At 39.0% G+C, this 25,878-nt stretch overlaps 1 pseudogene; it reads left to right on the forward strand.

The window, feature by feature from the left end:
* Positions 1-22,738: 22,738 nt before the first annotated feature.
* Positions 22,739-25,671, forward strand: LOC133240906 (adenylate kinase 2, mitochondrial-like; annotated as a pseudogene).
* The last annotated feature ends 207 nt before the right edge of the window (positions 25,672-25,878 follow it).

A 25,878-nucleotide genomic window follows, 5' to 3' on the forward strand; every position in this document is an offset into this window, starting at 1 on the left:
GTCCCATCACTTCATGGTAAATAGATGGAGAAACAATGGATACAGTGACAGACTTTATTTTCTTACGCCCCAAAATCATTGTAGATGGTGGCTGCACCCACAAAATTAAAAGACACTTGCTCCTTGGAGGAAAAGTTATGACCAATGTGGACAGCATATTAAAAAGCAGAGACATTACTTTGCCAACAAAGGTCTCTCTAGTCAAGGCTATGGTTTTTCCAGTAGTCGTGTATGGATGTGAGAGTTGTACTATAAAGAAAACTAAGCACTGAAGAACTGATGCTTTTGAACTGTGGTGTTGGAGAAGACTGTTGAGAGTCCCTTGGACTTTAAGGAGATCCAACCAGTCCATCCTAAAGGAAATCAGTCCTGAATATTGATTAGAAGGACTCAAGCTGAAGCCAAAACTCCATACTTTGGCCACCTGATGCAAAGAACTGACTCATTGGAAAAGACCCTGAACCTGGGAAAGATTGAAGGCAGGAGGAGAAGGGGACGACAGAGGATGAGATGGTTGGATGGCATCACTGATTCGATGGACATGAGTTTGAGCAAGCCAGAGCTTACTGGAGTTGGTGGAGGACATGGAAGCCTGGTGTGCTGTAGTCCATGGGGTTGCAAAGAGTCAGACAAGACTGAGCAACTGAACTGAACTGATTATTTCATTTGTGGATAGTCCAGTGTTTATCTCCATATGATAAAACTTAAAAAAAAAAAAAAAAAAGACATCATTATCACATTTTAAAAGTTTGGCCATCTTGTGTTCATCAAATTTCCATTATCTCTTGAAAGTCTATTTTTTTTAATTTGTATGTCTGAATCAGGGTCCAAATAAGGTTGATGCATTGAAATTGGTTAATCTGTCCTTCGTGTCTCTAGGTCTTTTTTAATCTACAGCTTTCCTGTAGAGTTTCCAGAGTATGAAGTTTGTTTATCATGTCTTCAAGATGAAGTTTAATGTGTTTTTCTCTCCTCCATATTTCCCATAAATTGGGTATTTGCATATAAAGGCTTAATTTGATTTCACTTTTTTTTTGGCAAGATGTCTTAATAGAGGATGTGTATTCTTCTTTCAGGAAGTGATTATATTTGGTGTATTCTCTTTATGTGCTGTTAGAAGCTATCAATGATTATGAAAGGTTGCTGCTGCAAGCTGTGAATGACACCAGGATCTGTGGCCTCCAGAGGAGAGAAATTCGATCCAGAGGCGAGGCTTGAACACTCAGAGTTTTTGTATAGCAAAGTTTTATTAAAGTGTAAAAAGAGACAGAGAAAGCTTCTCACATTGACATCAGAAGGGGACAAAAAGAGTGCTCCCTTGCTATTTTTTAGCAAGGCTGCTAATCAGACAAAAGACATATGTCAAGCCTGAGAGAGTGGCACCAGGCCCCTCTCCCACAACGGGCATTCTGAGATAGAAAGGCACAAGGGGAGTCATGGGCCGTAAAACAATTGACATGAGTCTTGAAGAAAGGCAGATTTCCAAGCAAATAGGGTTTCGTTAATATAGCTTAAGAAAAAAACATTTCCATAAGAAAAACACATTGGTTAGCTCAAGGTTTGAGATAAAGTTAAGTTCAGGCAGAACCAGGTGTCGTCATGGCAACACAGGATGAGAAGAGAAAAGAAAAAGAGAAAACTCTGCCACTTGAGTTCATTTCCCCCTGCCACCTGGGGACCTCTGGCCTTCCTACCGAGGCTGTTAACCCTCTTGGTTAGATCTGCAAACATTTGCAAAACACAATTGTCCTGTCATTCATTTTGTATCTATTAACTGGAGTAAGTCTATGAAGAGAAACTACTATCAACAGCTATTTTGTGTCCAAGCGATATGGTTCAGCAGTTATCAAGATAACTAGCTATATCCCTGGATATACCAATGATAACCAAGTCCGTTTTCTTTTGGAGGAGAGAGATTCAGGCTTATTGAGAAATGCAGTGGAGTTCACCCTTTCAAACATATAGCTCTATCAGTTGTGGCCAATGCCTGAACTCAGGGAATCATCTCTACAATGAAAATATAGATCATTTACATCATCCCCCCAAATTCTCTTGTACCCTTTAGAGTCAACACCTTTCCACGCTCAGCCCCTGGCAACCACGGATCTGTTTTTTTTTTTTTTTTTTATTCACATATTTTTTGTCAGAATGTTACACAAATGGAATCATATGCTATGTGGCCTTATGAGTATGGCTTCTTTCACATACCATAATTAGAGATTTATCTGTGATGTTGCGTATCAGTTTGTTTTCATTTTATTTTGTTTATTTTTCTGAGCAGCCTTCCATTAAAGGATATGTTACTGTTTATCCATTTATCAGTGGAAGGAACTTGAGTTGTTTCCAGTTTTTGATAGTCATGAATAAAACTGCCATAAGGTTCATGTACAGGTTTTAGGATGATCGTAACTTTTCATTTCTCTTAGTTAAATACTTGAATGTAGGATGGATGGGGGTATATGCTTAACTTTATGCAAAACTGCCAAACTCTTTTCTAAAGTGGCTGTGCAATTTTTATTTATACCAACAATGTATGCGAGTTTTATTTATTCTACATTATCATCAGCTTTATGTATTGTCTGGTATGTTTATTTTATCTAATTGGTATGTAGAGATATCTCATTTACATTTTTGTAATGACTAATTGTGTTTAGCATTTTTTTTCATGTGCTTATTTGCCATTTGTGTATTGTTTTGGTGAATGTCTGTTCAAATTCTTTCCCATTTTCATTGTGGGTTTTTTTGTTCACTTTCTTATTATTATTTTGGAGTTATCTACAGTATATATATTCTGCATCAGTTCAGTTCAGTCTCTCAGTCATGTCTGACTCTTTGTAACTCCATGGACTGTAGCACACCAGGCCTCCCTGTCTATTACCAACTCCCAGAGTTTGCATATTCTGCATAGAAGCCCCTTATCAGATATAAGTTGTACAAATACTGTCTTCTAATCTGGGCTTGTCTTTTTATTATACTAACAGTTCCTTTATGAGTAGATTTCTTTTTTACTTTTGATAAGGACTGATTTCTTTTATGGATCATACTTTGGGTTTAGTGTCTAATGCATCTTTACCTTAGCCAAATATACAAAGATTTTCTCCTTTGATGCTTATAGTTTTAAAGTTTTACATCTAGGCCTCTGGTACTTGGGGCTTCCCAGGTAGCACTAGAGGTAAAGAACCCACCTGTCAATGAGGAAGACATAAGAGATGCGAGTTTGATCCCTGGGTTGGAAAGATCCCCTGGAGGAGGACATGGCAACCCACTCTAGCATTCTTGACGGGAGAATCCCATGGACAGAGGAGCCCGGTGGGCTATAGTCCATAAGATCATAAAGAGTTATATGTGACTGAAGTGACTTAGCAAGCACTCTGGTACTTGGTATTTCATGATAATTTTTAATGTGGTATGTGGTATGGGTCAAGGTTCATTTCTTCTCTACAAATGTCATTTTTCCAGCATCATGTGTTGAAAGTCTAAATGTACACTTTAACTCTACTCAATATCCACTGCAATATTATTCCATAAATTAGCTTAAATTAATTTTATATTTTGGGCTTCCTTGGTGACTCAGATGGTAAAGAATCCACCTGCAATACAGGAGACCTGGGTTTGATCCCAATCCAGTATTCTGACAGAGGAGCAGGGCAGGTTACAGTCCATGGGGTTGCAAAGAGTTGGACATGACTGAGTGACTTTCATTTTCACAATTTTATATTTATCTTTTTGTTATTGTTCAGTGGCTTATGAGTAAGCTTAAAACAAAACTCTTCCAAGATTTATCTATTTTCCCTATCTCCGTTTCCTCTTTTGCTATGCTCTTCTAAACACTTAATAGTTATGTGTTAAATAGTTAAACACATAAGAGTTAACTACTAGAGATGGTTGATTTCACTTTCACTTTTCACTTTAATGCATTGGAGAAGGCAATGGCAACCCACTCTAGTACTCTTGCCTGGAAAATCCCATGGACAGAGGAGCCTGGTAGGCTCCATGGGGTCGCTAGGAGTCAGACACGACTGAGCGACTTCACTTTCACTTTTCACTTTCATGCATTGGAGAAGGAAATGGCAACCCACTCCAATGTTCTTGCCTGGAGAATCCCAGGGACAGGGGAGCCTGGTGGGCTGCCGTCTCTGGGGTCGCACAGTTGGACATGACTGAAGTGACTTAGCAGCAGCGTCAGAGATGATTATTTAAAATAGCTATCTTTCTAATAGTAAGAGTAACAGTTTATCCACAGGGGATCTGAAAGTGAAAATAAAGTCGCTCAGTTGTGTCCAACTCTTTGCAAGTCCATGGACTATGCAGTCCATGGAATTCTCCAGGCCAGAAAACTGGAGTGGGTAGCTGTTGCCTTCTCCAGGGGATCTTCCCAAACCAGGGATCCAGCCCAGGTCTCCAACATTGCAGGCGGATTCTTACCAGCTGAGCCACTGGAGAATCTCTTTCTATTGGTACCAAGTTCCTACAATGAATAGTGTACATTCCATATATGTATGACTTCATGCAATATTTTACATAAAATTCATACAAATATCTGTGACTAAAAATGCTGAAAGAATACATGAAAAATTGCAGCTACATATAGTTATTGTCATGAAAATGTAATAAACTATATGTTGAGATTTTGATCAATGGAGCTCAAAAGTATGTGGGATGTTTTTCACATTGTAAAATGTAAATTTCCATTTAAATCAAAACTTGACTGGGGAAAAATAACTTTAGGTCTGAGTACGCTCAAAGTGAAAATGTTATGAGCAATTATAAGTACTGCTCTGGTTAGGCATGGCATTTCATGTTTGTCATTAACAAGTTTACAGCTTGATATTCTCATTTCTCAAAGAAAAGCTGTCAAAATATTTTCTTATAAATTTCTGAAAGGCATTTCTTGCTCAACTTCATTTCAGAACTAAGTCTCCATGATAAATCTTCTGGCCCAGCATGAACAACTCAATGACTAATCAATCATGCTGTTTTTCAGTTTAAATGTGAATATCTGAGAGCAGTTGTTCTGAAAACCTCCAAAGTAACAAGGTAAAACTGGAGACCTCACACTCATTTTGATCACTACAAGTCTGTACGCAAATCAATTTCAAATACTTCTTATTCTTGAATATAATCAGTATGTACTGCCTGCCATGAAACTTAAAAACTTTTTTTTAGAGTTTTGTGGCAAAATAATGCAAGTACCGAAGAGATCATGATGGTATGATAATAACTTTTAAATAATGGTCTCTGGATATGACTGGATATAGTTTGTTACATTGTAGCAAGCACTATACAACTCTGTCATTTCTTTAAGTTAAATAATTACTGCTTTTCTCTACTTCAAATATCCATATACACTGCATGTCATAGGTCTATATATGTATTGTTAGTAGTTTTAAAAATACACCACTCAGATGTGACAAGGCTATTCAATAGACCATATGAAATGAAATAAAAAATAAAGCTTTATTCTAAAGAAACTTTTTTTTCTTTGGTGTCCTCGAGTGATTGTCAACCAATTTTGAAGAGTACTGTCCCAAAGAGCCTTTCTATTATGGAAGGTTATTTCTAAAATAGATCTCCCTGTGCATAATTTATTTCACAGTGATAAAAATATCATTTCTATCAATTAAATTCTCAACTGTACCACTTGACAACATTTAAACTAAGACTTTCATTATCATTGCTATTATTTCATTGTCACTAAACAAAATCAAAACATCTTGCAGAGACCAACATACTAGAAACAAAAATGACACTAGGGGAGCTTGCAATCTCATTAGGCCAAGAAAATAGACCTAAAACATAGAAAAACATACAGAAAGCAAAGGCAGTAATGCATGTCAGACCTCAGGACAGTCATCATTTCTAAACCGGAAACTTTAAGCAGATATTTCTCTAGTTAAGGGATATTTTCCATTTTTAAATTGAATTTCCATAAGTGCTGAATCCATACTATAGAAATCCCTGGAAACTTCAGTTACATCTTAGCTGCCCAGCCAAGGACATTATTTGTCTTTGGAGATTTCGACTAGCCAGAGTGAGGGGGAAAGAACAAAAGAAAATTCAAAAGCATCACTCTCACAGAAAAAATTCTCTAGAGGCTGTAAATCTCTCAATAAATACATGACAAATAAATTTATTTGGAGTTATAAGACAGCTGCCAAATAAGACTTGTCCCTTGTGTATCTTATAATACCTAAGCATTCCTACAATGGAAATAACAGAAATATACTTGTATATCATTGTACAGTTAGAAGAATTTGCTTTGCTTAATTTAATCTTCACATTGCCCTTGAAACATAGCTATTATTACTTGCATTCCTACTTTAGAAATGAGGAAAACAAATGAGAGGTTAAGTATAAGGGAATGAGCTATAGTGAGAGAGAGAAGAAAGTAAACCCACGTAAGATTAATTCAAAGTCATATTTTAGAAAGTAATAATGAAGGAAGCACTAAAGATATTTTTTCTCCCATAGCTACATGATGATTCTATAAGCATATTCTTTCAGAAACATCCCTTCAGTTTATAAACATAATATTAAGTATTAGCCTCAAAGCTACAATCCCAATTCATTTGGTTTATTCTGCTTGCTATACTATTCCTACTACCAATTCTAATTTTATAATTGGTAATATTCTTTCAAGTGAAGATGAGGTTGAGAGAAAAAAATAACAAGATATCATAATGATTTGACACCCCAAAAAAAGAAACGTCTATATTAAATGCCTTATGATGGGGAAAGTGATGTACATTCAAGACAAAGATTATTTATTATATTTTTATTTTTAGATTCCAATAATAAATATAATTTCAGTTAAATGAAGACAGCTGTGTATGTATATTTAATAACTTATGAGTTTGATAAGACTATGAAAAGAAGCCAAAGAATATAGTCTCTGAATGAATAAAGGAACTGAGCAGAAGAAAATATGAAATGGGGAGTGTTAAGATTTGGTGTAGGGACAATTAAGATTCTCTTGACCATAATAGTCAAGAGACCAAATGGATTATAACAGACTATATACCTGGTCCTGTGAAACGTGCTTGAGAATAAGCAGTGAGGCACGGTTCATCATTGAGTGGGCTGCCATGTACGTAAATGACTATAATACAACATGACCTTCTATGAGTGAACCAATAAACTAAGCCTGCCAAGACAGTTATTCCATGTTAAATACTGACAAGGACTGAGGGTGTCAGGTTGAGTGTTATGAGTGGATTTCTTCCATCAAGTTAGGAAAGACATACTGGAAAGGCACACATGTTCATTAAGGCGTCCAGGCCAATCTCCTCACTTGACATCCCTTCGAAAAAATATTACTTTGTAGTGAGCTATTAATTTTTGGTCTCAAAACTATCACAGGCTATGGATAGAAATTAGACTTACAAAGTTTTGAAATGATATTTGGTATGAATTACTGATCAATACTCTATTTTGACCAGCTTTTTTTTTTTTTTTTGGCTGCACCGCACCGCATGCAGGACCTTAGTTTCCTGACCAGAGATTGAACCTGCGTCCCCTGCAGTGAAAGTGTGGAGTGCTAAACACTGGACTGTCATAAAAGTCCCTGGAGCTGTGTTTTACTGCAGCTTTTACAAGGGCTAGTAGATTATTCCTGCTTTTGCAGCTGAGCCTCTCAATAGTTAATCCTCCAGCTTCTTGAGCAACTCAGACTCCAGATGCTGGCTAATCTCAAAATAATTAGTTCTGCAACCAACAGGCTATGTAAGATGGAGGTTTTGCTAACTGTTGAAATAGGACAATCTGAGAAAACTGGACTCTATTCATTTAATATCAGTGCCTTTGTGAATATGTGTCTCTGTGTATGTGTCACTCATTTATGTGGCAAAAAGTATTTGAAACTTTACTTCCATGCTAGAAAATACATTTCTAACTAGGTTAAGAGACTTCATCAAGAAACCAGGAATAAAAGAAATTTGCAAGGAGACTCAAGTAATCAGAAAATCGCTCCATGTTTATAAATAGAGAGAGAGGGAATACTAATATGATAACTGGATTTTGGAGTTTTTATTATATGATAGTTGTAGTTGTGGAATTCTATGGCAATTATACTCTTAAAAGTTCAAACATTAACTCCCTGTGCTGTGAAAGAGAATAGGATTACACTTGAATAGTGAGGTCATACTCGGTGCCAACATCCTGAAAATGAGAGTTTTCTCAAGCTGGAACCCAGAACTGAAAGGGAAGGCTCAAAGGACTAGCAGACAGTCACCTTTATTTTCTCTTAACTCTGATCATGAAGTTGCCAAGGTATTTTGAAAGTAGTTTCTGAGTAATAAATATGATGCTGTCCTTCAAAAACTGGAAGTAATAAGTACAATCATTTTTTTCAAAATAGAGTCCCCTAAGCATGACTAAAGAGACTATTTTCCTAGTAACTCAACATTCTTAGAGAAGCTACTGAGAGATTTAGTACAACTGACAGTGGTGAGAGATTTGAGAGCACAGATGATGGAAAAATATAGAGAAAAGAAAGTAAAAAGACAAAACAAATCATCCTCCTCTCCAATGCTCCAAAGTATCTATAACTTATCTCTAGTATTTCCACACAAAACAGTGGTGTGTATAACACATCTCTTTCCCTCATCAGAACTTAAGCTTCTTGAAGGCAGATATACACAGTTTCCAGTACAGAGCCTGGCACTTGGAAGGCTCAATGCTGCTGCTGCTGCTGTGTCGCTTCAGTTGTGTCTGACTCTGTGCGACCCCATAGACGGCAAACCACCAGGCTCCCCCTGGGATTCTCCAGGCAAGAACACTGGAGTGGGTTGCCATTTCCTTCTCCAATGCATGAAAGCGAAAAGTGAAAGTGAAGTCACTCAGTCGTGTCTGACTCTTAGTGACCCCATGGACTGCAGCCCACCAGGCTCCTCGGTCCATGGGATTTTCCAGGCAAGAGAACTGGAGTGGGGTGCCATTGCCTTCTCAATAGCTGTTAACAAATGAATAAACAGTACCTAAAACTAAAGTATATCTTTCTCTTATTTTAGAAAATGAAAGAACATGGAAGTGTTAGTCATTCAGTCATGTCCAACTCTTTGGGACCCCATAGACTACAGCCTGCAGGCTCCTCTGTCCATGGAATTCTCCAGGCAAGAATACTGGAGTGGGTTGCCGTTCCCTTCTCCAGGGGATCTTCCTGACCTAGGGATTGAACCCAGTTCTCCTGCATTGCAGGCAGATTCTTTACGATCTGAGCAACCAGAGCCACCAGGGAAGTCTACAGATGAAATAAAATCACATATTCACAAGTTAGCTGTTATTTGTATACTTGCCATCATACTGAGGTAGAAAATAAATGTTTTTGAGGTATAAGATTAATAACTATATGGTGACCTGATACTATAATCAAGAAATCCCATTTGTTGGAACTCCCTTTAACTAAAAGAACTTGAAAGATTTAATATTTCATTTAAACCTTAAAAATATTCCTTCAATGCCACTATCTAACTTGCTTCTAATTTTGTGAATCCTTTTGGAAGTATACACATCCCAAGTTTGTATCACCAGTCTCCAAACACCAATCATCTTCAAAAGCAAGATGCTGATCTTATCGATAGAAAGGCTACACCATCAGAAATGTTGGAATCTCCACCATGGTCATATGGATGATTAATTATGTAGTATTACTGGGAAGGACTGATGCTGAAGCTGAATACTTTGGCCACCTGGTGCAAAGAACTGACTCATTGGAAAAGACCCTGATGCTGGGAAAGATCGAAGACAGGAGGAGAAGGGGTCAGACAACAGAGAATGAGGTGGTTGGATGGCATCATTGGCTCTATGGACATGAGTTTGAGCAAGCTCTGGGTACAGTCCATGGGGTCGCAAAGAGTCAGACACGACTGAGTGACTGAACAGCAACTGGCAGCAAGAGCTATTGAGAGGAGACTTGGAATGTTGTCACATTTTGGACCCCTTAAATCTTTATGAAAATGTTTTTCTAAATTGCCCTTTGAATGGGAGAAGAAAGGTCCATAAGTTAGCAGAAAGCTCCCCAGCTCATTCTTAAATAAGGCTAAGAAGGGAAGGTGGAAAAGTGTCTGCTATGAAGCATTGTGTTATGCGTTTCCAATCTGGTTGAAAATGAATAGATACCTTCTGTCTAAATAGCACTCTACAGCTTGCAAAACTGTATCCCATTTGACCTCATGTATAGTCAGAAAAGGCTTGCCCAAGTGGCAGAACAGGGACCAGAATCCAGGTTTTCTGATTTTAAAATATATGCATATATTAAAAAAAAAAAAAAACACAGGTTTTTTCTTTCATGGAAAATTTTGTTGACTAGTGAGGCTCTCCAAAATTCTGTGTTAAGTAGGATCTGAAGCCACACCCTGACTCAATGGAAAAGACTGCTGTGATTGATTATTAATGTCTACCCTGAACAAAAAATAGAGTGGTAAAATGTCAATCACTCCCACACTATTTTCCCACTTTGAGGTTTCCAGATAAGCATGCCCACCCCAACAGTAACACTGATTCAGTTGAGTTCAGTCACTCAGTCATGTCTGACTTTTTGTGACCCCATGGACTGCAGCACGCCAGGCCTCCCTGTCCATCACCCTCTCCTGGGGTTTACTCAAACTCATGTCCATTGAGTTGGTGATGTCATCCGGCCATCTCATCCTCTGTCTTCCCTTTTCCTCCTGCCTTCAGTCTTTCCCAGCATCAGGGTCCTTTCAAATGAGTCGGCTCTTCACATCAGGTGGCCAGAGTATTGGAGTTTCAGCTTCAGCATCAGTCCTTCCAATGAACACCCAGGACTGATTTCCTTTAGGATGGACTGGTTGGATCTCCTTGCAGTGCAAAGGACTCTCAACAGTCTTCTGCAACACCACAGTTCAAAAGCATCAATTATTCAACCTTCAGCTTTCTTCACAGTCCAACTCTCACATCCATACATGATTACTGGAAAAACCATAGCCTTGACTAGATGGACCTTTGTTGACAAAGTAATGTCTCTGCTTTTGAATATGCTGTCTAGGTTGGTCATAGTTTTTCTTCCAAGGAGCAAGCATCTTTTAATTTACTGGCTGCAGTCACCATCTGCAGTGATTTTGGAGCCCGGAAAAATAAAGTCTAACATTGTTTCCACTGTTTCCCCATCTATTTGCCATGAAGTGATGGGATCGGATACCATGATCTTAGTTTTCTGAATGTTGAGCTTTAAGCCAGCTTTTTCACTCTCCTCGTTCACTTTCATCAAGAGGCTCTTTACTTCTTCTTCGCTTTCTGTCAGTAATACTGATTATAAGATCATTAATCAATGGAAGGTAAGAATAGTAGCATCCAGCGACAGGAAATTGGAGGCAACTGCTGCAGGTGCCCTGTACTACCCCAACAGACCAGATAGGACTTTATTGACTGGATTGCCCTTAAAGGCATATTCAGAGATGACGGAGAAAGAGCAGGAAAAGAAGTTCTTCCCAAGAAGTTGATTATGCTCTGGAAGGCTGCATCTCTTTATCAGACAAAGTGTGCTATCCATATCTAACTGAAATGAAACCTTTCATCCAATTTATAGCATTTAAATATTTGCATAATTCCAATGATTTAAGAACAGTGAGGTTTAAAGGCTATTATTACCTTCCATACCCATGATTTACTCCTAAATAAGGTATCTTTATTTTTGTCCTTCATAACAATGAAAATATTTGCCCTTTGAATAATGGAGATTTTTCCCAAACATTAGACAAGTAATTATCTTCAGGTAAATTAAGCCTCTTTCAGAAGACCAAGTAAAGGGTCTTGATAAGTATAATAGAAAGACTGTAATTTCTATACTACTATACTCAAAGTGCTTACTGGCAACATATTCTCCAAGGGAAGAAATATAAAGGCATTGCAGCAATGTAATAAGATTACTGTTAGTGAAATATGTAGGAAAAGTTTGTGCTTTAAAGTGTTACATCAGCCGTTAATGATTCTTTGGTCTCCCATTCCTATTAGGCTCTTTCCATGCACTTCTGTCTCTTTTTCTTTGAATTGTCTTGTTGCCCACTACCTTTCTTCTGGCTGCAAAGGCAGAGAGCCACAGAGATCTTTCAATACCCAGTACATTTCAAATCTATCCTCATTTTCAAAGCCTAATTCTATGTGGAAAGGTGTAATTTAAATTCAATTTTAGGGTAATTTTAATGGGACATTTGCATAATACAGTTCTGGCTTCTTGTAATTCAAATCTGCTTACTCCAAATAGGCTTCTCCATGGATACACATCCACCATGCATTAAATGTTAATACACTTGGGTTACCTGGGATGAGAGTACAGAAGCACAAAGGAGTAAAACCTATGGGAAAAAGGCTGAAGTGGAATTCATGAAGCTATTAATTAACAGTACTAGAAGACCTTGAATTTTCACAGAATTATACATTGCTAAAACAAGCACACTTATCTAATCTTTCCGTTCTAGTCTCCACTGGGCAACCTCAGGCTCAGATAAGCTCCCTGAGGCAATATAACCACTTTTGAGTAGGGTGATGTCATTGGCAAATTTCATCTTGAAATGTGGTAAATGGTAAAGTGAAGTTAAAAGGACCTTCTTTCAATCGCTATCAGATACGCCTACAAGTACTGCTGCCTGCTTTTAAATCTCCTTTCCCTTATTTCTGATGGTTGGGTGATCAGATTTATTTTTCATTACTTAAGTCTTTTTATTTTTTTTATGTCTCTCCTCTTCCATAAGCCCATTATGCAAATTATTCTAAGAAGTAAAGTAGAAGAAAACCTAGTTTTCTTTACTTACCATTCACTACAGGAAAAAATGTTTAAGAAATATAGAAATATAACTCATATATTGACTTTTATGTTATTACTATCTATATCTTAGATAAAGCTCCTCTATTTCATTTCATGGTATGTAAAGTGTATACAATGTTTACAACTCTTGCTCTTCTATTAAGATCTATTCAGCTAATCAATCTGCATCTAAAGTTCAAATTTCTTGTCTGCCCACACGAACTGGACTGGATGGTTTTAAAGAGCTTTATACCTTCCAAGTGGCAGATAGTACCAAAGAGGGATTTTGTCACAGTAACTTTCCCCTAAAACAGTCACCTATAATTCGAGTTTCTCACCTCTCCTAAACATGTTTCATGCTGCTGCCAAAGTTACCTTTCTAAAATAACTGTTCTGATTGTCCACTGTTCACACTGAGCCTGTGCTGTATCCCCACTGCTTTGGGAACTGAGCAGGACCCTTCGGGGCCTTCCTGGGACACCCTTCCCCCCACGTCCTCTGCCTGTCTCCTGTTTGTAGAAAACTACTATCTGCCAGGCCTCCTCTGAGTCACAAAAGCCTGGCTCAAGAATTAAGGATTGAAAGGACATGGACATGTGGAAACAAAAATAGCAGTTGGGTCAGGGCTCTGGTAAGGATTTAAACAGTACATCAGCCATATGGAAGTCATAGAATCATTAGTTCCTCTGAAAAGTACCTAGATAAGTATCTGATGTACATTTTCTAAGTTTATGATGCTAAAACCCCCACCAAATGTCCAAAATTAGCTACTTGATGACCATGAGCACATAGATGCCACACTCTCTGAAACCAGAGGACTCGTAATGTTAAGCTCTACGATACCACCCTGATATCTCACCATCTACCAATCAGAGCTGTGCACAAGCACATCACATACCCAAGACTCCCCTCTTCACCTTGCCTTTAAAAATGTTTCCCTGAAACCCACTGGGGAGTTTGAGTTTTTCCAGGATTAGCTGCCCCAGACTCCTGGTTAGGCACTTTACAATAAACACTATACTCTCTTTGACTACAACCTGATATCCTCAGACTGACTTTACTGTGAATTGGTGAGTAGACCCAAGTTTGATTTGGTAACACTTTCAAGATTTCTCATGGTGAAAACCCTTCAAAAGCAAACCTTAACCTCCATTCCTTTACTCATGATGGCCTTTAGCTTAGTATTTCCTCCTGTTGTTCAGTCACTCAGTCGTGTCCGACTCTTTGTGACCCCATGCACTGCAGCACACCAGGCCTCCCTGTCCTTCAGAATCACCTGGAGTTTGTCAAACTCATGTCCACTGAGTCAGTGATGCCACAAACCATCTCATCCTCTGTCCTCCCCTTCTCCTGCCTTCAATCTTTCCCAGCCTCAGGGTCTTTTCCAGTGAGTTGGCTCCTCCCATCAGGTGGCCAAAGTACTGGAGCTTCAGCTTCAGCATCAGTCCTTCCAATGAATTTTCAGGACTGATTTCCTTTAGGATGCACTGGTTTGATCTTGCTGTCCAAGGGACTCTCAAGAGTCTTCTCCAGCACCACAGTTCAAAACCATCAATTCTTCGGTGCTCAGTCTTTTTAATTGTCTAGCTCTCACATTCATACACGACTACTGGAAAACCCATAGCTTTGACCATACAGACCTTTGTTGGCAAAGTGATGTCTCTGCTTTTTAATACACTGTCTATGTTTGTCATTGCTTTTCTTCTAAGGAGCAAGCATCTTTTAACCCTTCAAGAGCAAACCTTAACCTCCATTCCTTTACTCACAGTGACCTTTAGCTTAGTATTTCCTCCTGGTTCCCATTTATTCTTTGCTAACTGGAAAACATTGTTTCCTTAAAAACTCAACTCATCTGTGACCTCTTCTTTGGAAGTCTTCCATGGTGAAATGATCATAAATATTTCCTCCTTTGTGTTTCCAAAAGTATTATTTTCCATTATTTAGCATGCATAGATTGCTCTATCTTACATCAAAAGTAATTGTTTTAGCTTACTTTATTAGATTATAAGGTCCTTAAGGGCCAGTGTTGAGGTTTATTCTAGTATCCTCCAATAGTCCCCACTGCCATCATCCAGCATGAATAAATGCTTTATAAATATACATTGATTTCAGTTTAATTTCTAAAACTCCTAACAAAGATGAGTAATTTCATAACTTTTGGCCTTCACTATCTATCTGCAGGTGCTTTTATGATTATCTTTCCTTTGGTCACTGACATCTCACTAGATTTCTTTCTGACCTCGTGATCTATGGCTTAGAAATCTGGTCTCCAGTGTGTTATATTCTCACCTGATCAATTTTGTACCTGTAATGATTTAATTAAACTACTGATTATTCATTGGTCTGTATGTCTTTATGCATTTCATAGCTTGTTTTATTTATATGTGCTTGAGTACTGCTTCTGCTGAAATAAATTGAGTAAGAAAAGATGAATCTAAAGAAAAATGACTTTATTTTTCTAAACTGTGTCTGATTTCATTGATAATTTTCTTTCAGAATGAGTGTGATTAATATACACTGCCCATAGTATCCTTTAAAGATGTCCTTTTGATATATCCCTCAATTTTGAATTTATAGCCCATGTCCAAGTAGTTCCTGCCAAAAAATAGAAGAAAAAGGAAAATCCAGGTTTTAGATTGATTCAAGGAGTCTTTATATTCAATGTGGAAATATAGAGACAAAAGAGAAGCCTCAACAAGGAGATGGTCCTTGTAACATTTGGCAGTTTGCCCACTGAGAACCACTGTTAATTAGCTTTATTACTCTCCAAAGAGACAGGCACACTACCTTGTGTGTAGGTATTCTGCCATCAAACAGATGGGTCTGCACAGAGATGCCAAAAAAAAAAAAAAAACACATATGAACATCAAACATGGCTCTTAACCATGTTATTTTCAGCTTATAGTACTTAGATGATTTTTGTCCTGCCAATGCCATGATTGCAGGCAAGAAGAGCAAATATAGCAACCACAACCTCAGCAACTGTCAGGGACCAAATGAGAGGGGTTCCCATTTCAAACTGTCTCTTTGACCATTTCTTTGAATTTTAGCTAATGAAAATGCCTAAAAGTTTAGTGCTATGGTACCAAGTATGGAAACTCCAGGATGCACTTTCTTTTATACATAGACAAACACTGGCAAAGAGACTAAAGTCACCATTCTGAAGGCTGATGAGCATTTTCTAGAGGCTGATTTTTGTTTCTGAAAATAAAATTTCTACTGAAAAAATAGCAACCTAAAAAAACATCTCTAGCAGTATATATCCTCAAGAATTTCTAGAACTAACGCACACAAAAAAGATGTCGTTTTCATCACAGGGGACTGGAATGCAAAAGTAGGAATTCAGGAGATACATGTAGTAACAGGCGAGTTTGACCTTGGACTACAAAACGAAGCAGGGCAAAGGCTAATAGAGTTGTACCAAGAAAATGTACTGGTCATAGCAAACATCGTCTTCCAACAACACAAGAGACGACTCTACACATGGACATCACCAAATGATCAATACCAAAGCTAGATTGATTATATTCTTTGCAGCCAAAGATGGAGAAGCTCTATACAGTCAGAAAAAAACACAAGACCAGGAACTTACTGTGGCTTAGATCATGAATTCCTTATTGCCAAATTCAGACTTAAATTGAAGAAAGAGAAAACCACTAGACCATTCAGGTATGACCTAAATCAAATCCCTTACAATTATACAGTAGAAGTGACAAATAGATTCAAGGGATTAGATCTGATAGAGTGCCTGAAGAACTATGGACAGAGGTTTATGACATCGTACAGGAGGCGATGATTAAAACCATCCCCATGAAGAAGAAATGTAAAAAAGGCAAAATGGTTGTCTGAGGAGGCCTTACAAAAAGCTGAGAAAACAAGAGAAGCGAAAAGCAAAGGAGAAAAGGAAAGATATACTCATTTGAATGTAGAGTTTCAGAGAATAGCAAGGAGAGATAAGAAAGCCTTTCTCAGTGATCAATGCAAAGAAACAGAGGAAAATAGAGAATGGAAAAGACAGGAGATCTCTTCAAGAAAATTAAAGATAACAAGGGAACATTTCATGCAAAGATGGGCACAATAAAGGACAGAAATGGTATGGACCTAACAGAAGCAGAAAATGTTAAGAGATGGCAAGAATACACAGAAGAAAGAAGAATAACACAAAAAAGATCTTCATGACGCAGGTAACCACGATGGTATGATAACTCACCTAGATCCAGACATCCTGGAATGTGAAGTCAACTGGGCCTTAGGAAGCATCACGACAAACAAAGCTAGTGGATGTGATGGAATTCCAGTTGAGCTATTTCAAATCCTAAAAGATGATGCTGTGAAAGTGTTGCACTCAGTATGCCAGCTAATTTGGAAAACTCAGCAGTGGCCATAGGACTGGAAAAGGTCAGTTTTCATTCCAATCTCAAAGAAAGGCAATGCCAAAGAATGCTCAAACTATCGCACGATTGCACTCATCTCACACGCTAGCAAAGTAATGCTCAGAATTCTCCAAGCTAGGCTTCAACAGTAAGTACGTGAACCTAGAACTTCTAGAGATTCAAACTGAGTTTAGAAAAGACAGAGGAACCAGAGATCAAATTGCCAACAGCTATTGGATCATAGAAAAACAAAGGAATTCCAGAAAAACATCTAATTCCGCTTCATTGACTACACTAAATCCTTCGTGTTGATCACAACAAACTGTGGAATATTCTTAAAGAGATGGGAATACCAGACCACCTTACCTGCCTCCTGAGAAACCTGTATGCAGGTCAAGAAGCAATAGTTAGAACCAGACATGGAACACCATACTGTTTCCAAATCAGGAAAGGAGTACGTCAAGGCTGTATACTGTCACCCTGATTATTTAACTTACATGAAGAGTGTATCTTGCAAAATGCCAGGCTGGATGAAGCACAAGTTTGACTCAAGATTGCCAGGAGAAATTATCAATAACCTCAGATATGCAGATGACACCACCATTATGGCAGAAAGCAAAGAGGAACTAAAGAGCCTCTTGATGAATGTGAGAGAAGAGAGTGAAAGAACTGGCTTAAAACTCAATATTCAGAAAACTAAGATCATGGCATCTGGTCCCATCACTTGATGGCAAATAGATGGGGAAACAATGGAAACAGTGACAGACTTTATTTTGGGAGTCAAAATCACTGCAGATGGTGACTGCACCCATGAAATTAAAAGATGTCTACTCCTTGGAAGAAAAGCTATGACAAACCTACATAGCATATTAAAAAGCATTACTTTACTGATAAAGTCTGTATAGTCAAAGCTATGGCTTTTCCAGTAGTCATGTATGGATGTGAGAGTTGGACCATAAAGAAAGCCGAATGTTGAAGAATTGATGCTTTTGAACTGTGATGTTGGAGAAGACTCTTGAGAATCCCCTGGACTGAAAGGAGGTCAAACCAGTCCATCCTAAATGAAATCAGGCCTGAATATTCACTGGAAGGATTGATGCTGAAGCTGAAGCTCCAATACTATGGACACCTAATGTAAAGAGCCAACTCATTGGAAAAGACCTTGATGCTGGAAAAGATTGAAGGTAGGAGGATAAGGGGATGACAGAGGCTAAGATGGATGAATGACATCACCGACTTGATGGACATGAGTTTGAGCAAGCTCCAGGAGTTGGTGATGGACAGGGAAGCCTGGCTTGCTGCAGTCCATGGGGTCACAAAAAGTCAGACATGACTGAGTGACTGAACTGAACTGAACTGAGCAGTATGTATCATTGAAATTCAAAAAGTACCACTTGTAGGTTTAAATTTTGACCATCAAATTTTAATACATTTCCATTTTTTAAGAAAATGCATCATATATTAGCCAAAGAAATTTCCTACAACCTTAAATTGATAATCTTATAAACAAAACATAAAATTAAAGCCAATTAATATTAACGAAGCACTTATTATATACACAGCACTATGCTGAGCTCTGTGTGGGATAAAGTAAGACAATGGTTCTACTATCTTTGGACTTTCTATGTGGTTGTAAAGGGCATCCATGATAAGTTATATTTCAAATTTTACAATTGTTTACTGAAAGAAATATACCCAGTTTAAGGCAGCAGGAGAGATCCTTAAAGGAGGTAAAACTTAAAATAGGCTGAGAAGAGTGGGTAGAATTTACAGTCAGTGGAATACAGTATGTACAGTTGTTCTCTGTCCTTCATGGAAGAGATAAAGACAGGATCAAAGGCAGTGAGACTCTCCAGATAATTTATATGGCTTTCCATGGTTTTTTGTATCTTGTTATATAGTTTTACTTAAAATATTCTGATAATTACCCAAATAACTAATCTTCTCAAGTGGATTTCCTACAAAGATCTTATACATCATGCCTTGTGAGGGAGATGTTGTCTTTAGTTGCAGGGATGACCATAAAAACCTGTTTGCTTAAGTGAGCCTGGCCAGTTCACCAGGGCTCACTATGCAAGTTTCTCAATCAGAGATATCTGAGGGATTTCCAGGGTCACTTCCAGCACAAACACCTTGCTCACCTTGCTCATCTTGCTCTTACAGAATTATTTACTCCCCTCCCCCATTTCTAAGGAAAAGCAATTTCCATATTCCTGCTCAGCTCAACAGCATCCAGTCTTGGAAGCTGAAATTTGCAAAATGTCTTAATTGGTCCACATTGTCTATTTTCCTGCTGCTGTGCTCCTCTGCTACTTCAGTTCCATTCAGGACCAGAGCTTTCCTTTTCCCCAAGCCTCATAATCAATGATGTGTCCTCTGCTTCTTCCCAGCCTTGACTTTTTCTGACTTCTTGATTCAATAAACTTCTGCTCTGGAAAGGAACTGGCTGGTCCTTATCGATGGCTGTATAAATTTTAATGATCCTCTCCACTAACATTAAGCTATCGTTTGCCTTAATAATCAGAGTGTCTTTAAGTGTAAATGTCTCCCAGTTTCCTCTTTGGGGGAGGGAAACAATGTAATAGATTAAAATGTAATGTCTTCCCTAAATGCTCGGATTGAATTCACCTGGCAGCTTCCTGTGAAAACTAAAAAATAACTGCTCAACAGGCTCATGTATTATATATTTGAATAATGGGAAATGTTAAACAAAATGTCTGACTCACAGTAGGCACTCAGTAAATATTTAAAGAATTAGCAAATTAATTCCTTTCCTTTCACATGCTTATTGTAATCTTACAAAAACCCTGTTGCCTAGTAACTACTCAATGAAACTGTTCCTGATTAGAAGATAGGATTATTATTTATAATTTATAAATTATGCTTGCTAAGTATATTTATAAATTATTTGCAAAATGTAGCATTCAACTTTTAACTTCCTATAGCAAATAGCGAGTCAACTGTGAACATTTAAAAAAGGTTGTGTGTGTGAGTGTGTGGTGTATTAGTTACTCAGTCATTTCCGACTCTTTGCAACCCCATGGACTGTAGCCCATCAGGTTCCTCTGTCCATGGAATTAGGTTATTATTCATTTATTCAAGAAATATTACTTAGACACTCTGTCAGGATTCATGAGGTTATGCTACAAAGATAAACAGCCTGAAAACTCAATGGCTTAAAACAATAAATCTTTTACTCACACTATTATTGCATATGCATAAGAGGGTTCTGTGGTAGACTCATAAGAGGGTTCTGCTGACTGTGGACACTCACTGACCAGTTTAACAGAGATTTCATCTCACCTTATTCTTCCATAATCACAGATGCAGAGAAAACAGAGATAGTTATGAACAAAATACCAGTTCCTAAAGCAATTTCATGGAATGCCGCATGTCACATCTGACAAAATTTTATTGGTCAAAGAAAGTCATGTGAATATGGCTGGGTTCAATAGACAAAGGGATATAACCCTCCACATTTGTAGTACCATAGGAAACAAATCGGGCTTCCCTTGTGGCTCAGCTGGTAAAGAATCCGCCTACAATGCGGGAGACCTGGGTTTGATCCCTGGGTTGGGGAGATCCCCTGGAGAAAGGAAACGCTACTCTCTCCAGTGTTCTGGCCTGGAGAATTCCATGGACTGTATAGTCCTTGGGGTTACAAAGAGTCCGACGCGACTGAGCAACTTTCACTTTCAGGAATGAATCAGGATATAAAAAGTGTCTATAAGAGGTGTTACTAAAAAGTAACACAGTCTTCTACAAGTATGCAGCAATTTACTTGGTCTGATGCACCAAGTTACAAGGTGAACAAGATGAACTTGAGCTATTGCTGATCATTAGCACCTTCTGGGAATTGGGAATCACTGTGCTTCTCTGTGTCCTCCCCACAGAAAAAATATCTGTTCAATCTACGATTGTGGATAATGACAATGACTATGTTTACTTCACAGACATAATCACAAAATAAACAATAATCTTTTACAATGAAGTTGAACAGAGCAAACACTTGGGTTACTAAGGCCTAAGTGTAGAGCCTATCTAGATTTTCTCCTACTCATTCATCCCAACAAGGCTTACTGTAAAAAATCGATATAGGAGACAAACTGTCCTTCTAACTGCCCGTGCCATGCCCCTAAGTCCCCTCCGTTTTGTTTTCATCCTCTCTACCACTCTTCCTAAAACTCTAACCAGATCTGGAAGCCTGGAAAATAAAAAGCCTCAGTTGCCTTCCTATCTTGTCTTTGGGGATGGTCACTGACAGCAGAGGTGCTAACAAAGAGATACAAAGTGTGGCAAAGTGTCAAGTGCTACAAAAATTTAAGAATGACTGTTATGACAAACCCCAAGAAGTGTGTCTCTATTGAGGGCAATGAGGACAGAAGAGATTTGGGAGACAAAACTTGGGTACCTTTCTGATCTGATAGTTGTAAGAGTAAATATATATAGCCTGCTTTTTTTCTTAAGTGAAGTGAAGCGAAAGTCACTCAGTCGTGTCCAACTCTTTGTGACCCCATGGACTATACAGTCCGTGGATGTCTCCAGGCCAGAATACTGGAGTGGGTAGCCTTTCTCTTCTCCAGGGAATCTGTCCAACTCAGGGATCAAACCCAGCTCTTCCGCATTGCAGTTTAACTCTTTATCGGCTGAGCCACAAAGGAAGCCCTTTTCTTAAGTATTAGGTCTAATTAAGTTTTTCTACTTTTGTTATAAGTTTAAGCTCCTGTTTTCTTTTGGGTATGATCCTTTCTATCAAAGAAGTCACTTTGTTCTAAATTCCCCTAAAAAATGCCTATCAATTTATGTTGGGAACGAGCTGGATGGAGCAGCTAGGTTGACCTTACTTCAGTATTATTGCCTGGAGGATTCCATGGACACTGGAGCCTGGCAGGCTACAGTCCATGGGGTCACAGAAAGTCAGACAGGACTGACTGACTTAACACTTTCACTTTCACTTCAGAGCTGTTAATTAGGAAGCTAGACTTGGCTGAAGGCATTATGCTACATTGGGAATACCATGGGATTTGAAGTCAAGCTGATACACTTCTGAGAACAGATTCTATTGCTCATCACCAAATTTCTCACTGAACTTCAGATCTTTTCTTCAAAATGGAGATAATGTCATCCATCTCACATTTTCAAAGGAGTAAAAACAACAACAACAAAAAAAGGTAATGCAATACCATAGGAAAATGCCTAGCAGAGAGATCCTCCCTCCCTCTGTTGGTGAATTTATGGGCCCTCTTCCTGCCTTTTTTTTTTTTTTTTCCTCCTCAGAGTATGTGATTTGTTTCATCTTTATCTATAGTTCCTGATTTTATATGAAATATAAAAGTTATGATCATCTCAGGAAATGCTTTATTGGGTCTGTAAACAGTAGCACTAAATTATAACTGATAACCAGACTCAGGATGTTATCTCTCTCTGAGGTAATTTGAATTTTGAAAGGGGATAAAGTCTTAAAGAATTGATCTCATTGTAAGCACTATACCCTGAGTCTTTTAACTTTCAACTTGTGTAACCCTGAGCTAATCACTATATATCCTTGCCCATTCTAAGCCTCATATTTTTTTTATTTTGTCTTGTTGTTGTTTTTAACTTTACCATGATGAACCCAAACTTGGTTTTCTTTCAAGGTAAATTCTACCAGCCCTAACCTTCTGTTGTTTTTATGTGAAACCTCAAGCAATAATAAAGAATGGAAATAATATTTACCAAATGCAAAACCTGGGCTATGTGATCTAAAAAATCTTTAATTCTCAAAGAATTTTTGAGTCATGATTAATTTGCAAATGAGCACCTTGAGGTTTAGCAAGAGTTAAGAGACTTGCCTCCGTTGACAAGCGGAAGAGACAAACTTTAAACTCACACTCATCTAACTCTCCGGGTGGAGCAGTGGTAAAGAACCCACCTGCCAGTGCAGGAGATACAAGAGATGAGGATTCCATCCCTGGGTCAGGAAGATCCCCTGGAGTAGGAAATGGCAACCCACTCCAGTATTCTTGCCTAGAAAGTTCCATGGACAGAGGAGCTTGGTGGGCTAGAGTCCATGAAGCCACAGTCAGATATAACTGAACAAGCACAGGCGTCTAACTCCAAAGACTCTGCTCATTTCACCAGGAAATACTCCTACAATGGGAAAGTCTTTTTGCCATCTATGAAATTACACCATTCAGTTCAGTTCAGTCACTCCATTGTGTCCAACTCTTTGCAACCCCATGAATTCCAGCATGCCAGGCCTCCCTGTCCATCACCAACTCCTGGAGTTCACTCAAACTCATGTCCATTGAGTCAGTGATGCCATCCAGCCATCTCATCCTCTGTAGTCCCCTTCTCCTCCTGCCCCCAATCCCTCCCAGCATCAGGGTCTTTTCCAATGAGTCAACTCTTCACATTAGGTGGCCAAAGTATCAGAGTTTCAGCTTTAGCATCAGTCCTTCCAAAGAACACCCAGGACTGATCTCATTTAGAATGGACTGGTTGGATCTCCTTGTAGTCCAAGGGACTCTCAAGAGTCTTCTCCAATACCACAGTTCAAAAGCATCAATTCTTCGGCACTCAGCTTTCTTCACAGTCCAACTCTCACATCCATACATGACCACAGGAAAAACCATAGCCTTGACTAGACGGACCTTTGTTGGCAAAGTAATGTCTCTGCTTTTGAATATGCTATCTAGGTTGGTCATAACTTCCCTTCCAAGGAGTAAGCGTCTTTTAATTTCATGGCTGCAATCACCATCTGCAGTGATTTTGGAGCCCCCAAAAATAAAGTCTAACACTGTTTCCACTGTTTCCCCATCTATTTCCCATGAAGTGATGGGACCAGATGCCATGATCTTAGGAAGTCACTATTATCAAGACCGTTTGTTTTATTGCAGCTATCTGCACACCATCATTTATAAACTCCTAGAGAGAGACATGCATACTTTAAGTTCCAGCACCTAAGACAACTGAGGGATCAAGTATGTTTTCAGTTGGGGTTTTCAACAGAATAGAAGACAGAAAGAGGAGGGAGAGGGGAGGGAGGAAGATAAGAAAGAAGGAAGTAATTATTTCTTACTCATTATTAGCTTTAGGGATCTTGCTTTGCTGGGCTGGAATAAGAGCTATCTGAGAGCTATTTCTAGATATCCATTCTCTATTATAAGCAAGATACTGTGAAATTTATTTTGAGAACTGTTTAAATTTTTTCAACTTTAATACCTTCTCCATTCAACTTTATGACACCACACACAAGAAGGTATTTTATGCTAAAAGGAATGAAAAACTTTTCCTCTATGCTCTTAGGTTCTGTATTTGAGACATGCAAATTAAACTGGCATTTTGCCAGTTTAAGAGGAGAAAAGCATACATATTTTATGTACATGGAGAATCTACAGAAAAGAAGTGAAAACCCAAAGAAGTGTTTAGACAGAGGGCTTATCTATCATTTTAAAAAGAGCAACAGGGGTGTGGGATGAGCAGTGAGAGGCTTCAGAGGCCACCAAGGTGCCTAAGGCAGCACCAACTCAAGAGTATCCCAAGGTACCCGGGCTACCTGGAGCCAGCAAGCATTCCCAGGCACCCAAATCTACTGAAAACGTCTGTGTCTGCCATGCTAAGGGTCTTCTGGCTCAGATCTGGGAGAAAAGCTGAAGGCAGCTATGGATACTGGAAAACTGATGAGTGATGAAACGGCCACGGAGCTCACTGAGAATTGGGAGATCTCTCCATGCAGAAATAGTATTCTTCTAGATGGCTTCTCTCAGACTGTGAGGCAGGCAGAAAGGCTTGGTGACCTCATGGAGAAGAGGAAAGAGAAGCTTGATTCTGTGCTTGAGTTCAGCATCCCAGGCTCTCTGCTGATCCAGAGACTCACAGGAAGGCCCCCAGAATGGCCATTCATACACAAGGAGTTCAATCCCCTAAAGGCGTCCATGAAAGATGGTATCACAGAGGAACCCTTGATCTGCCAATCAGATGATAATAAAAAGGCCTTGAAAATCCACCCTGACACCTACCACACTGACCACCCATTGGTGGAATAAGACAGTAAAGGGGCTCCACTCTGCCATCCATGCATCCCAGACCCGTGATGTCCTGTTTGCAGCATCCTAGCAATGTTGTCCAAAGCCACACCCCAGAAACAGAAGGCTAGGCAGGACTGCATAGCTGCTCATCACCACGTGGCCTGGTCCTTGCCTGTAGATGCTGGGCAGAGGGGAGGGTGGTCAGGGTAAGGCTGGAGGGGAGGAGATGGAGGGTACAAGACGGGAAGAGAGGCCGTGCCGCAGTGAAGCAATTCCTTTCATGAAGCCACTTAAAATGTATAGACAAAGGGGAAAACTAATTTTAAAAAACACTACCTGGAGGGTATAGGTAGAAATGGAGATGTAGCATTATTTTCATTTACTCTGGACTGGTGACAATATTTCAAAAAGCCAGTGCCCTAAGACTTCAGCTTTTATCAGAGCCTCCTGCCAACTTAGATATGCAGGAAGTCACACTGTCTCCTTGTCATCCTGTAGCCTGGATCAGGGTGGAAGTTGACTACTAACACTGGTTCCCCATAGCATGAGATCAAAATGTCATCTTCACACTGGAAAGGGACACAGAGTGTGTTCCAGGGACAGTGGCTCAGCTAATCAAGTTTCCTGGCATCAGGAGGCAGGTGGGACAGGCTGGTGTCTCTCCCTTCCCAACTCATTTACCAGCCCACTGATTTACCAGCCCACCTGCCCTCGTAGGTAAGCTCAGGGCAACCACCCA

Source organism: Bos javanicus, chromosome 29 (genome assembly GCF_032452875.1).
Source record: "Bos javanicus breed banteng chromosome 29, ARS-OSU_banteng_1.0, whole genome shotgun sequence".
NCBI lineage: Eukaryota > Metazoa > Chordata > Mammalia > Artiodactyla > Bovidae > Bos > Bos javanicus.